The sequence below is a fragment of the Ascidia mentula genome, chromosome 2, assembly GCF_947561715.1.
Source record: "Ascidia mentula chromosome 2, kaAscMent1.1, whole genome shotgun sequence".
Classification (NCBI taxonomy): domain Eukaryota; kingdom Metazoa; phylum Chordata; class Ascidiacea; order Phlebobranchia; family Ascidiidae; genus Ascidia; species Ascidia mentula.
The window spans coordinates 19,014,209-19,029,588 of NC_138567.1; the positions used below are offsets into that span (position 1 = coordinate 19,014,209).

The window sequence follows — 15,380 nt, forward strand, 5'->3', positions numbered from 1 at the left end:
AATTAAACATCCGGCCATATTACTCTTATTTTCAAAAAATCTGAAGAACTATCGCCCCATATCCCTTCTTAATTCTCACAAAGTCACTAAATTTACGTATTAGGGGAGACTTTATTTTACGTCACAATTAGGTATTGTTAAGACACTGATACAAAAGCTTTATGTCTCCTTCAAACATATTATAAGCGAAAAAGTCAATTTAGAGTGTAACGTGCTTTTTCTGCGGATCGGCGGCGCTACACGCTACACAGCAGTTTTTTGGCCTTTAGCCCAAACGCGTAGGTAGTCGAGCCCGCGAAACACAACAGTCATTTGTATTCGATACAGGAACGACCGGCACAACAACGCGCCAGGAATGGAACGGTTTCTAGTTAAAGAAACACAATTGTACATTCAATATATAAACAAATTCACACTATGGCAAATTCAATCGCACTTGCCGAACTGTTTTGCGGTAGTGACAACATCCAGTAAACTTTTCAATTGTTGCAAAGCAGTCAACAAACTATTTAGCGTTTTGCAACTAACATCCTTATTCAAATAGAATGAGTATTATTATATGTACCACAATAACTGGCAACACAACTAGCAATGAAAAAAAACATAACCATGCGGTCTGCACGCGCACGTCTACTGCGCAGCCTTTGTTACACAACAACGAGAGCCGTGCCAAACATAGAAAACATAACGAAAACAGTAACAAAAAGAAAGAAATTTTGGTTTGGGAATCTACACAGAGGCTGGATGAAATGATCGAATTGTAGCAAGGAAAAAGCCTCAAAGTTCGCCACGCCCCGATTCCTGAAATCTTGAATGATATTTTATGCGCTAATGCCCCAATGCTGACATTACGCCAAGTTTGATTTCAGATATTTGTTAAATAAACAAAAAAACGTCTGTTTAAAACTTGCTGTCCGAGATATCCCCAGTCACGTCGGATGTTACCCCAGTACCGGGGTGACTTCCGGTTTGACCTTCATTATTCTGCAAAAAATCGCAATTCGGACTCCTTTTTTATCTCTCTTGGCTTCCGAAAAGCTTTCGATTCCACTTCTTTTGACTGGCTCCTCTTACAATTAAAACTAAAGCGCTTTCCCCCACTTCAATGGGTTTCCCGGTCAGGAGAGGTGTCAGGCAAGGTGACCCCCTTAGCCTGACCCTCTTCTTGCTGCCCTTCAAAACCACCCTTCAATTAGATCTATTCCCGCACACCGGCCGCGACTTACTCTTAAGTTAAAACCCCTTTATTTACGCTTAACAAATCCTGAAAAAAAACCTTTTCAGTTGACATCCTTCTTTACCCGATTATTTAAAGACTTTTCATTTTCGCATTGCTAATAATTTGTTACCCGTTAAGTCCACATATATCCCCTTTCTTTTAGTACTTTTTGTTCTACTCAATATGAAACTAATCAACATTTATTTTTTGAATGCACGCATATTCAATCAATTCGTTCCTTAGTTTTTTCAGTTCTCGAGCACTTATGCCACAAAACCCCTATTATTTTTATAATCCTACTTATTTACATTTTCCCCAACCCCTCAACGATAATACACCCGAGCACTGGCTATGATTTTGAACACCACCCTTACCCACACAATATGGAAAACCTGTAATAAAATTAAAAAGAATCCAAATGTTGTTAAAAATATCCCCAGAAAACTGACCCAATCCTTACGACAATCTCTCAACTTTAAATATGCGGACATGGACAGACCCTCAAGCCAGAGATTTTTTAAATAATTAACAGGACCCCACAAGAGTGTACCACGTTTCTAGCGCTTTCTTCCCCTCCCTAACAATACTGTAATCCTCCCCTTTTATATTGCGCTCTCTTCTTGTACATATTGTAAATACCTGATCAATCCTTTTTTTGCGCTAGCTTCCCTTGTTGTTTGTCCCCTTTCTGTTACTCGCTGGGCACCTTCCAAGTGCCCGAACAAAATATACAATAAAAAAAAAGGTGAAGGTGCAGCATCTGAAGCTAAAAATCTGAAGTTCAAAGGTCCTTTGCAGGATCTTCAGCATCCAGGTGCGAGCAGGACTACTTTGATTCCGAAGTACAATAAAGACCTCGAGGATGTCGGAAAGTGGCGACCAATTAACATCGGGTCCACCAAGATCCTGGCAAGACGGCTCCAAGGAGCAGCAACCCTGAATTACCGTCAGAAGGCATTCAGACCCGTGGAGGGTTGTGCCGAGAACGTAATATTGCTGAATAGCTTTATCAAAGAAGCTTCAACAGCCAAGCGTCGCACGAACTTGGCAGTGGCAATCCTAGATCTTGCCAAAGCCTTCGATACCGTGAGCTATCACTCTGTTATCCGTCAAGCAAAAGCAAGACATCAAGCAAGTCAATGTGAAGGCATTGGCTTTCGCTGATGATCTAGTCCCTCTCCCGAAGGATTACAAAGCATGATGATGGAAACCACCGGTGTACAATTGAAGGCAACGGCTCCAGAGAAAGAAGTGTACAACCATCGGGATTACCAACACCCGGGGCAGAACAAACACGACGAGAATTCGAACCTCTCCATTCGTCATTATTGGAGAAGATCCAGTTCCCGTTATCCGTCCTGGCGAGTGGACAAAGTACCTGGGGGTGCAAATAGCCCCCCAGGGAACATGCAAGCTTCAAAAGAATGCGATCAGGGAGAACTTTGTGCGGCAAAACAAGGCTAAAGCCTCAGCAAAGGATATTCATCCCGAGGTGGAGTTACAGTCTGGCGATTACATCCCAAACAGTAAACACCTCGAACTTCATCGATCGTGAAATGCGGAGGGCTCGGGATCCCCTGTTGTGCAGAGACGTACTTCTTCTTGACGTTGCGCCTAAAAGACAGATTGGCAAGATCGGAGGATCCTGCGATCGTAGTTTTGGCATTGACCCTCCAAAAAAGAGATTCCGCGCAGAAGCCGAAATTTGAACAGAGCCTCCACAACATCGGCTCGTCGGCTCCGCTTTTCTGAGAAGGTCCAGGGATACCGATCTCTGCACTATTCAGACAAGTATTGCAATAACTGGCTAGTCGGCGCAACGGCAACTTTAACCGGACGAAATTTTGTTCAGGGATCTCAAACACTCCCTAGGCGCGAGAGCATAACAAGAGGACGTCCGGGCAATGGCGCAGTGCACCGAAACTACGGATGGCAGAACTGTCACGTGACGAACATGGCTCGTCTTGCAAGGCATAGCGCTGTTCTGCAGGTGTTGGTCGCGCGTTAAGAGAAGATAACTGACTGGTTCAAGAAGAGCCCATACGGCGAGTGGAAATGCGAAATGACCCAGGATGACGACTTAGTTCGGATGGGATCATTAGCTAAGTGTCTCGAAAGGCCACCGCCCTGTGCCAGAGACCAAGTGGACGCCCGATTCAATCCAGGGTTGAAGCGTCCAGAATTTTACCAATAGTTACGCCAGTTAAATGTTCGCTGGCGTATCTTTCAGTTCACAAATAGCAGGGTAAATTTTATTTGCCAAACAATAGAGAATGCTCGCAGTTTCGCCATGACCTTGAGAGCCAGTGGGAAACCGGTACATGCAACCGCGCATTGTGAAGATAAGGAGCGTGTATTTTATCAAGGGTTTCCCTGCGCGCCACAATGCAATCTCTTGATACATCCCGACGCTCGTAGTGGACAAAATCACGCAGCTGGTTAACGGTCAGCCAGACGTAATGGATGGAAATCAATCAGGGCACCTGATGTCAAGCGCGAGGGATTGCACCTCAAACCAGATCTGGGGCGGCATTACGAACACATCTCGCTAAGTTTAGCGAGCTCGGTATTGACGCACGACCTCGTTAAGTCGAGATTTGGTGTTACGAACCCCCGTCTCGCTGACCGGACCTCGCTAAACTCCTCGCTAAGTAGCGAGGAGCTGAGACCACTCGCTAACGCCAAAATATTCCGGACAAAGCCGCACAGCTGCGTCGGCAATTAATAATGGCTGTCTATTTGGCCGCTAAACGCTCATATAAACGAAAAAAGGTAAGACAAAATCCCCTGGAAATGTCGGATTTAGAATTAATTTCAGAATAGCGAATGCCCAAAGCTGTGATAATGGAATTGTGCAACCACTTGCACCAAGATTTAAATCCAAAGAGTGCCAGTAAAAGATGTCTTACAGTGGAAGAACAAGTTTTGATATCATTAAAACTTTTGGCATCAGGAAGCTTTCAAAATTCAGCAAAAGGACAATATTAATGTTTCACAACCAACTGTCAGTGTATTGCTAAGTCGATTTATGGATAGTTTGATTTCAAAACGACATCAATTCATCCACATGCCAAACAGGATGTCTTCAACAATGATAAAGCAACACTTTTACTCAATTGCACGGTTTCCTGACGTCATAGGGGCCATTGATGGAACACATATTCCCATAATTGCACCAAGTGAGGAAGAACATCTCTTTGTCAACAGAAAGGGTTACCATTCCATCAATGTGCAGGCAAGTTGCATACTTTTCCCTTGAGATAAATTGGTTTTGACTTCAAATTCTGTTTGCAGGCTATATGTGACGCGAATATGGTATTTCTGGATGTGGTATGCAAGTGGCCTGGCTCATGTCATGATTCATTCATTCTTCGACAATCAAATGTGTACCAGGAGTTTGAGAGTGGAAAATATCACGATGACATTTTGCTGGGTGACAGTGGTTATCCATTAAAACCTTGGTTAATGATACCTCTTAGCCATCTAAGTACCCCTTCACAACAGAAGTATAATAAGGCTCACAAACAAACACGGCCAACTATAGAGAAGTAAGTTACACTTGTCTTGCACCTCATAACATTAACATAAATGATAATAAAGCTTTGTTGTTTAGGGCATTTGGGGTCGAATTCACCAAGCAGGATTAACTTAATCCGGATTAGGGCTTAATCCGGGATTAATTAATCCCGGTTTAAGCCTGGAGTTAAACTGGTAGTCACCAACCAAGATTAAACCGGGATAACTTAATCCAAGGTTTAATCCACGATTTTGCTGAGTCACCAGAAAGCGCGAGTGGCAATTTTGGCTTATGTAGTGATTCCAAACGTGTAAAAGTGTATTGAATATGTCAAAAACACAAAAGTTTCATTATATTATTAATTTTATGGCTTCTGATTGTGCATGAGAATTGTAGCAGTTGCATTTTTGTAATTACAATGTATTCAATTAATTTAATTTATCTATATTTCTGCGGATTTCAGTTTAAGTAGTGAAAATGCCTCGTTCAGCAAACTTTAGCTCATTGGAAAAAGATCTTTTGATTTCATTGATTGAGTCATATCATGACGTAGTAGAATGCAAAAAATCTGATCATTTAACAAAAAACCAAAAAGATGATGCTTGGAAGAAAATAGAACAAGAGTTTAACAGCAGTTCAGTTAGTCAATCAAGGTCGATCGAGCAGCTTAAATGGCTGTGGAAAAATATGAAAGCATCAAGCAAAAAAAGTGCTGCTTTCAATAGAAGAGAGCGTGTAAAAACAGGAGGTGGACCACCATCAATTTCATCAGACAGCACTTCAGAGAAAGTTGAAGGTTGAATTGTTTATGTCATGCACATCTACTTCTAAAACCACTACTATTGTCTGTATACATTGTAATTAACATACTTTGCAGCTTTAATATCAACAGTTCTCAATCCATTGTGTAATGAATTTGATGACGATGCAGTATTAGATTTAACTGATTGCACAGATCCTAACACTTCAGCCTCAGGTGACACATATCACACCATTTTTCACATTAGTCATACTAATAATATTTGCTTTGTTGCAGTTTATTCCAGTGTCAAAGATGTTTATACCAAACCAGAAATGATTTTGGTAGTAGACACTGAAAAGAAATCATTTGCAGAACAGCTGCATGACAAAAAAATGAATCTGTTACAACTTGAAATTGAGCAAAGAATAAAAGAACATGAAATTAAAATGCAGATATATGAACAAAAATTAAAAAAACACAAGGCAGAATAATCTTGCATTCTGATATTTGCATGCCAATTCAGTTCCATTCACTGTATTTGTATATTGTGATTATTTCTTTTCTGTTCTTTTTCTATTCTGACCACCTTCTTTCTGTTCTTACCTAACAAAATCACCATATTTTTCAGGTGTATTTGTTAAAAATTTTGTGTTATAATATGGTTTCGTAAAACCCGACCTGCAACAGATGGTTCTTGATTGTTATTGGATGCATCAAGTACACTGATATGTTCATTGGGGTCATCAAACTCTTCGAGAACTTCACCCTTTCGCACAGCATAGTTGTGTAAGCAGGCTGTGGCAACTATAATGGTAAGTGTATTTTTTACATTTGTTCTGATTGGAATCCTCAAACAGCGAAAACGTTGTTTCCAAACTCCAAATGCACGCTCAATTTTTGTTCTTGTGGTAATGTGTGAACAATTGTAATTTCTTTCTTTCTGGTTGCTTGGATTCAGAAGTGGTGTCATCATATAATTTCTGCAAGCATATCCTCCATCACCAAGTAGTAACCCTTCAATTAATTTGTTTTCTAGTTGGTGACACAAGTGACTGTTGTCAAATATCCTGCAGTCATGAGTGGAACCGGGCCATCGACAAACCAGATTGGTGAAGAGCATATCAGGATCACAGACAGCTTGCACATTGATGGAGAAATATCCCTTTCTGTTTCGATATATTTCTGCAGTATCTCCACCAGGCGAGACTATGGGGACATGTGAACAATCAATTGCACCAATCACATTTGGAAAACCAGCCACTTCATAGAACCTGGCTTTCACAATTTGCAACAGTTCATTAGATGGAAAATCAATGAACATTTTGTGTCTCTTTGCCACTGCTTTTGATACTCTGTGAATAATTCGGCAAGAAGATGATTGGCTAATGCCTATTAGATCACCATCTGTCTTTTGGAAATGCCCTGTTGCAAAAAATCTCAAAGCAGTGCATATTTGTAAAATAGGTGGAATATAGTGGTTCTTCGTAGTGACACAGTATAGATCATTCTCTATTAACTGTAATAACTGAATCACATTTTCCTTGCAAAACCTAAATCGACTTGTAAATTCTGCTTCATTAAACTTTTCCAGAGGGTTTATTCTATCGCGTATATTTCTTCTGATTGTTGTATTGTGCTCACTTGTATCGTTTTCAATGAAATCCAATAAATCTATTACATCCATGATATGTTTTACAATACCCACTAGTCTTATCTAAGGAGATTTTTAAATATTTTTATTTTTAAACTTTTTTTGCAAATTTTTGATTAAAATATATTTCTCAGACGTTTTTAGAAAATTTTACCAAGTTTCATAATTTTAAAACACCTCTAACGTTGTCAAATTCGACTTAATCCAACCTTAAACCTGGGGTATAGCAGGATTAAATTTTCGGTACTTTAATCCTGGATTAAAATATAATCCCGGTTGGTGAATATGGCATTCTGGGATAATCCCATGTTTAATCCAGGATTAGCTTAATCTTGGATTAATCTAACTTGGTGAATTCAACCCTTGGTGTTTTAAAACAGAGATGGAGAGTTATTGATCACACAGGAGGAAGGTTATGTTATTCACCTTTACAAGTTTGTAAAATTACAATGTGTTGTTTCATTCTGCACAATATTTGTCGCCTTCACAATGTGCCACTGCCAGCAAATGCTGACATAGATTCACTACTAGACACCACCACAACAAATGAAATTCATGACTTACAAGGTAGTATTGTGAGAGATTCCATTGTTTCTACATTCCAATAAAGTCATGTTTGTGAAATGTTTTTGCGTTTGTTTATTGAAAAAAGTGGCTGCACAGCAACAGATTTGGACTTTTCAAAAAACTACAGTTTACACGATGACTAAACACAAGAAATAAAATGATTCGTCATAAAACTTGCAAAACAATGCCGCCAATGTCCACGTGAAGCTCAACTACCAACACAAAAAGCCTTCCGTAAGATGTCGCATAGCGCGACTTCCTAATTTTGCTGAGACAGACGTCTTTTTTCTCACGATTTTGACGCATTCTCTCGTTTCTGCGTCAGGCTTTAGCGAGGCGTTTGCGAGGACACTTCGTAATACCAAATATGTTACCGAGTTCCTCGCTCGTTAAGTCTCGTTAACTTAGCGAGCGAGCAAGTGTTCATAATGCCGCCCCTGTTCTTTTGCTAGAAGTCGACCTGCCAGGTGTTGGACACTTCCATAGTGGCCGACAACGTGTCCCGGGCAAGTCAAACGGTGGGCTAAGGAGCGAGCAGGGTGTACGACTGTGTTGTACTCCGCTGTGATCCTCAACTGGCGAGACTCCATGGCGGGTGAAACGATGCCCTGCTTATAGACGATCTGGCTTTACCGCCGACGCTCTTGCGCCTTCTGTCTGCGGTAACCCTCGAACAGGGATATCGGATCTGGCAGTTGTTTAGTAGGGGCACGTATAGATGATGCCGACTAAAGGGGGAATCGAACACCGTGCACAGGCGCATTGGAAAACCACCGTGATTTACATGTGCAATATGACTGAGGCGGAATGTTTGGTTCGACCTGTGCAAATGCTGGTGCACTTAATTTTGTAGTCAGGATTTCAATCTTGTAGTTGTCGGTGGGCGTCCCACTGACAGTTGCAAGTTACACATTGTTTTTGGTGGAAATCCTGCCAGGTTAGTACCTGCCGCGCTCATATAGCAGTAGTTGCTAATTACTGTCACTGAGTTTAACCGTCTATAACTTTTCTATGGACGCTAGACGAAAACCTACAACACAAAAGTGGTTTGAAACAGCCCACTCTACACATTTGTCCGCTTTTTTTTTACTTTAGCTCAATGTTTTCAATCAGCTATAATGCAAAATGCAACCACTTGAACAAAAGGCGCTTCTGAACCGTAATGCATACGTTTTAATTGCCCAATTAACAGATAAATAATTACCTCTAACTAATTAACAAACTACCGAAAAAAATCAAATAGAAAGGTATGTTTTTTGATTATTTAAAGAAACTACTGCGTTCAAGCTACCCCTTGGAAAAAAAAAGTAGGTCGCTAGGAGCTCTATAGCGCGAAATATGCGCATTTGAAAAACGCGCCAAAATGTGAGGGCTTAAAGGGTAAGTCCTCATCAGTTGCATGTAAAACATGAAAGCATTAGTTGAGTTTTTTTATTACATGGAATATTCATAACATTTTCAGCAACAAAATGAGAAAGGTTTGAAGCAAAGTGTTTCTGGTTACCATCAGTCGGTTTATTTTTTAAATTTGAAAGATCGATTTCGCCTACAAAGGCGTCATCAGTTTCTGCAAATAAAGGAAGATACTAAACTTGATCCACATGTAAGCCTACGTAACATAGAAATCTGTGCAAATATTAACGCTACGATTTCGTAAAGTATTTCAACTCTGCTCGGTGTCATAATTTATCATATTGTACGTTAACAACAGGGGCTGTACTGCGTGATGTCAAATAGGTGGAAATTAAGCCTAGAAGTAATCAGAACAATACAACCAAACAATCAAGTTCTATGACAAAAGAGAAACGTTTTGACCGCTTACCTGCAGCACACGAATAAATTTACACCGATCACAGGACAATGAACATTTCCGTCCAAGCTTATGTTAAGGTACATGTTGGACATTCTGATAAGTTGTATTATATACCGTTGTTTGAATGAGGTACACGATTATTAAAAGGTTAGCTCATTCAAAACGTGAAAGTATTTTGTGGTGAAATCTACCACTGCAAAAGCATAATGTGTAAAATGGGACTTATTTGTGTGATACTGTCGATTTTCAAAGAATATTACAAGTGAGTTTTTTGATGGCTATGTTGCTTAAGTGTTAAGTGACCAATGTCCCATGGTTGCTGTATACAAAGCACTGAAGTGTAGTCACAATAAACATGCATAAAATGTTGTTTGTAACTATTTATTGCAGCAGAACTTGTGTTTTAGAAAAATGCAAAAGCGCAACAACAAAGTTTACTCCAAAGTCAGTTCAGGTAGGAGGGCATAAATATTGTTAAGAAGGTTTTTGAGCAAGAAACATATTTACAAGAAAACAATAACGAAACAAATCTGCAGGAAGCAAACAAACTCTACAATTGTTTACATTGCGATGAAAGCTACACCCATATTTCGTCTTTACGAAGACATGCCCAGCTTTGCTCAATACAGAATCCCAGAACCTTATGAATGCCATTGGTTTATTCAACCCACATTGGAAAATGCACCAATGGAGACTGAAAAAATACAGCTGAATCTAGAATTTTTGCACAAATTGGTGGAGATCCACTTAATACGAAGGAAACCAAAATTCCTGCAGAGAAGATGACTAATGAGGCGACCCCTTGTGTACATATTTTTTCGAACTCAACATCGCAATAATTGACGAGCAACAAATAAATTTGTAATGTTTTTTGTCTGTTCTGTTGGGCGTTGTTAAATGACTAAGGTGTTTTGGGGGGCGGGGCAGAAAAAAGTTTAAGAAACACTGAGCTGTGGTACCAAAGGATAAACCAACCAACATTGATTGATTCAAATGATGTTTGTTTGCGCTATCTTGAAATTGCTGTTCAATCTTATTGTTTATAAAGTAGTTTAAAGAAAATCAGCTTTTTAATTCGTTGAAAACCATGGGGTTCTGGCTGAAAATAATGGACTAAATTTCAGTTCAACTGTTTTTTTTATGTTTATAGCTAACTAACTCATAAGCGAAATCATTTTTTTTAAATAATCTGCTGACGTAAATCAGAGCCTTGCTGCTTTACGATGAACACCAAATTTAAACTTTTTTATTTCATGGAGGTGAGGAAACGCGATCCCGCAAGGAACAAGATAGGAGATATCTGAAACATTGTAAACACGTGTTTGTACCTCTATGGAACATCACACCACGGAGCACCAAAGCATATCTTCAGCGACAATGGCACAAATTTTGTTGGTGCCGAGAAAATACTAAGAGAGTCGTTGCAAGCATGGAATCAGCTTCAAATCTCTGAATTTCTGCTTCAGAAACAGACGTCGTGGTCATTCAACCCTCCTGCTGCAAGCCACATGGGTGGCGTTTGGGAACGTATGATTCGTTCTGTTCGTCGGATCATGTCCTCGCTTGCTGGTTCCCAGGTGATGTCTGATGAAGTCTTGGAGACCTTGTTTGTGGAAGCTGAATCTATAATCAACTCAAGACCCCTTGTCCCGGTGACATTTGATCATAGGGACGAAGAACCGCTGACCCCGAATCATCTCCTGCTCATGAGAGGATCCCCCAACCTGCCTCCGACGATTGCAGAGAAAAAGGATTGCTATACAAGACGGCGTTGGCGTCAGGTGCAGTTTCTCCTCAACCTTTCCGAGCGATGTCAGCTCGGGTTGCTAGATGAACTCCGGGTAACTGCTCGGTCTTCTGAAGATACCTTCGGACACTGATTTTTTGCCGCGATGCGCACGATATTGGCGATGTGTTTGTAAAAATGTTTCATGTTAATCCCACATTTTTGGGGGGGGGGGTGTTACATCGCCACTAGTATGCTGTGTGTGTGTTTTCTATGTTGTGATTGTTTGACGTCATCTCAATGTGCCGTTGTTGCGTCACACGAACATTTGTCTTAGTGGAACACTGCTGTTGACTTGTTATTGTCTACCAGTGCTGCTGACCTATTGTAAATGTATTTTCTATTTGAATAGCCTATTGCATAAAGATAATTTAAGTGCCAATGTTTTCCGCTGACTGGTTGATCTGAAACCTTCCGAAATTTGTGACTCTGGTGCTATAATAATTCGGAAAGCAGAATTTGCTTATTTCTGTGTGTTGTCAAAATAAAGCGGATTTGTTCGTTTTCTTGGAAGAGGGTTGCGCGTTACGACTATTATAGAAAACCCCCTGTTGCACTGTCCGGGCGCAGGAGTCACGCCCACCCGCACTGCCAAGGGCAGCGTAACATCGTAATGTTATTTCTTTTGAAGAACTGGAATGTCTAAGAGTGTAATTAAAAACCTGGCAATACCTACACAATAGCCAGAAGGATCCAGCAAAGCATTCAGTTTTTAGCTTGAACACACGCATGAATGCATCACAAAGTGTTTGTAAAAATATTTCGGTCGTTTCTTGGGGGACACTTGTAGCCAGGGCGGTTGGTTTAGTTAGGGACCGTTGCAAAGGAGGCAGACCGAACAATATAGTGTTTCGATACTCCATGAGGCAATCGCGAAATAGCCAAATGCCTCTAAATGTCAAAGTGAAGAAATTCAAACAAGCGCGGATAACGGCGGGAGAGTAACTATTTCTCTCTAGTCAAGGCGTCAGCCTGGGTCCTTTCGGACTGCACAACAAGACCTACAAATGTAGATAGAGAGCGGAGGAGTGGTTGGAGGCCGATCGTAACTTGCCGAACGAAGGGGTCGATGAAGAAACCGTCCTCGACGCCCCATATTTGCAAGTGAAGAAATGTTTCTCACTGGGGATCACCCACACCCGGGGAAAGACTTCAACCCACAGGGTGCGGATCACTCCATTCCACACCATCGAAGAGGACCATGTGAATACCATTAAACCCGGGGAGTGGGTGAGATACTTGGGCATCAACATCCGCCCTCAGGGGACCTGCAAGATGCAAAAAAAGGAGATAACAACGGACCTCCAGCGGCATCATATCATCCCGAGATGGAGCTACAGGTTCGCCGTCTCTCCAATGACTTTATACACCTTCCGACAAAGCACGGACTGGGCATTCTTCTACATGAAGGGTGCTTCATTGCAAAACAACGTCTGCGGGGCAGGCTTGTCGAATCCTTGGATCCTGCAGTAGCTGTCTTAGCCCCGACTCTGCACAACAAGACCCTACAACATCTTCGAAGAAGACTGCAGGCAGAGGTCGGGAGCGGAGAAGAAATAACAACAGCCACCATTCTCCGCGCCAGACAGCTACGACTTGCCGAATTTATTGTTTTCATAATTATTCGAAACTTTTTTCCTGCATGCAACACTGATACGCAAAGTTTATTGCCACCGAAATGATTAAAATCAACTTTAAGCATTTGGTAGAGCAGTAGAGGTTATTCTTTAAGTGCCAATAAAAGGCTGTATGATAGAATGGGTTCCAATCCAGCACATGTTTACTTTAAATGTTTCGGTGGGTATTATTTATATGTTATAACAGGTCACAAAAACCTTGATAACAAATAACAGAAAAATCGGAAGTCGGCTAATATCACAGACTGGGTCCCAAAAACTAGTAATTTGCGAAATGTATGCTTACTATGGTGGCCCATTGCTATCAACAGCCTGTTTCAAAAAACACATATGAAAAACAAAAATCAAAACAGAAACGAAAAACAAATGTGAAAATAAAAAAACAAATAAAAACAAAATAAAAATTAAAACGCAACTGAAAAACAAAACAGAAATGAAAACACAAATGCAAAACAAAAATGAAAACACAATTAACAAAACTACACGTGGCCCAGCGCTATCATCCCAATGACAAATGGGATCAATTACGTGATGGCCCATCGCTATCAAAATCTATAGATATCGTATGCGTTGCCCAGCTGAGTTCGAACTCGAACGGTCTGAGGTGCTTCATTCATATGCATACATTAAAAAGTAATTGGGAGTTGTCCTCGGAAGCGTCCTACAATTCTCTAGGTGACTAGAGTTCTTCTGTGGCAAACATCAATCGATCCGGTTAAAAGAAGCAAATGCTACGGATTATAGCATCTTAGGCGACGGCAGGCTGCATGTTTTATGACCTTAGGTTAATGTTGAGAAAAATTTGGCAACGTGTGCAGCTGACCTAAGGTGTATCCATATCTCCTAATACCATTTGATGTTTTTTATGCAGCTGCCATACTCAGCAGGCTGGCTAAGGTATATGCTGTTATAAATTATTTCCATTACCCATCTGCGTAAAATGTGGCAACAAAATGTTAGACTGAAAAACTGTTTGCAAAAGTGTGTTGCAAAAAATTTTAAGCGAAAGGAAATCCTAAGTTTGGTGAAAAAAAAGTTCAGTGAATATCGATGGAGTATTGCAACTTTGGACCGTCGTCTTCGTTTCTTTGACATTTCTTATATTTGCTATGATACACCTCTTGAAGATGTGTGTGATGCAGTTGATAAGGAATTACAAGGTCCTGGCAAACTATTAGGTTACAGGGCAATGAACCAAAAACTCAGATGCAATCATAACATCTTTGTTCCAAGACACTTGGTGCAACATGTATTGGCACAAAAAGATCCAGAAGGAGTTGCTCTTAGAAATGTCAAGAGAAAAATCAAAAAACCCAAACAACCATTTAAAAGTGATGGGCCACTTTATTTGGTTTCTTTGGATGGACATGATAAGCTATCAAAATTATACTTTTCCTCTTGCCATATATGGTGCATTAGACACATTTTCCAGAAAAATTTTGTTTTCTTTTTGTAACCTATTCCAACTCTAACCCATTAATAATCGGAAAAAAGTATCTGGAATATCTTTACACATGGAACATTATGCCACGATTTTTGAGACTTGACAGGGGAACTGAAACTGGTAAAATGGCAACTATTCACACATTTTTAAGAAACAAACTTGAAGACCTTGTGGACCCCACAGATAGTGTTATATATGGGCCGTCCAATACCAATAAAATTGAGCGTTGGTGGAGGGAACTCCACGAAAGGTTGGAGATGTTTTTCAAAACACAGCTTAGGTCCTTAATTCTTAATGGAAAATACAATCCACATTGTGCATTGGATCGTCAACTTCTGTTTTATGTTTATGAACCTATTGTAGCCCGAGAGTGTGATATATTTGTTAATAATTGGAACAGTCACCGAATAAGACATCAAACCAATGTTCATCTGCCAACCGGAATTCCAGACCACCTTTTTGATTGTCCGGAGTCATATGGTTCATCTTGCAAAGGCCTTTCAATTACAAGAGAAGATCTTAAAGAAGTTGCAGAATTATCTGGTGTGCTTTCTGCTCCTAATGACGAACTTAAAAAAGGTGTTCTGAACTTTTACCTAACCCTCAGTTGATACTAAAATTTGTTATTGTGTAACAACATTACTACTGTCTAACACAAGTTTGTTTTGGTCAATGAGTTGTTTTAATTTTTTTTTGGATTTTTTTAGTTTGGATTCACCAATTTTGTACCTTCTCATTCCCAAATATTAAGTTTTTGTTTACATGCCTAAACCAAATGTATTGAAATTTAACATGTACATATGTAGGCTGCTTATCACTGGTTGTTTAAAATTTTATTTACCCTTACAGTCGCAAATACCTGTTTAGACGCTGACTGGTTCATCCACAATGCAAAACGATAGGGTGCGGCCAGGTAGGAGTTGTGATAACCTCAATATATGTTTGGCTTTTTTGTGATGTAAAGTGTGGCACGGCAATAGTATGTGTCAAAGAGCGCAACAACT

General features: G+C 40.2%; 1 pseudogene; it reads left to right on the forward strand.

Annotated features, from left to right (window-relative positions):
* Nucleotides 1–13,872: 13,872 nt before the first annotated feature.
* LOC145890324 (uncharacterized) lies at nucleotides 13,873–15,010 on the forward strand (annotated as a pseudogene).
* The last annotated feature ends 370 nt before the right edge of the window (nucleotides 15,011–15,380 follow it).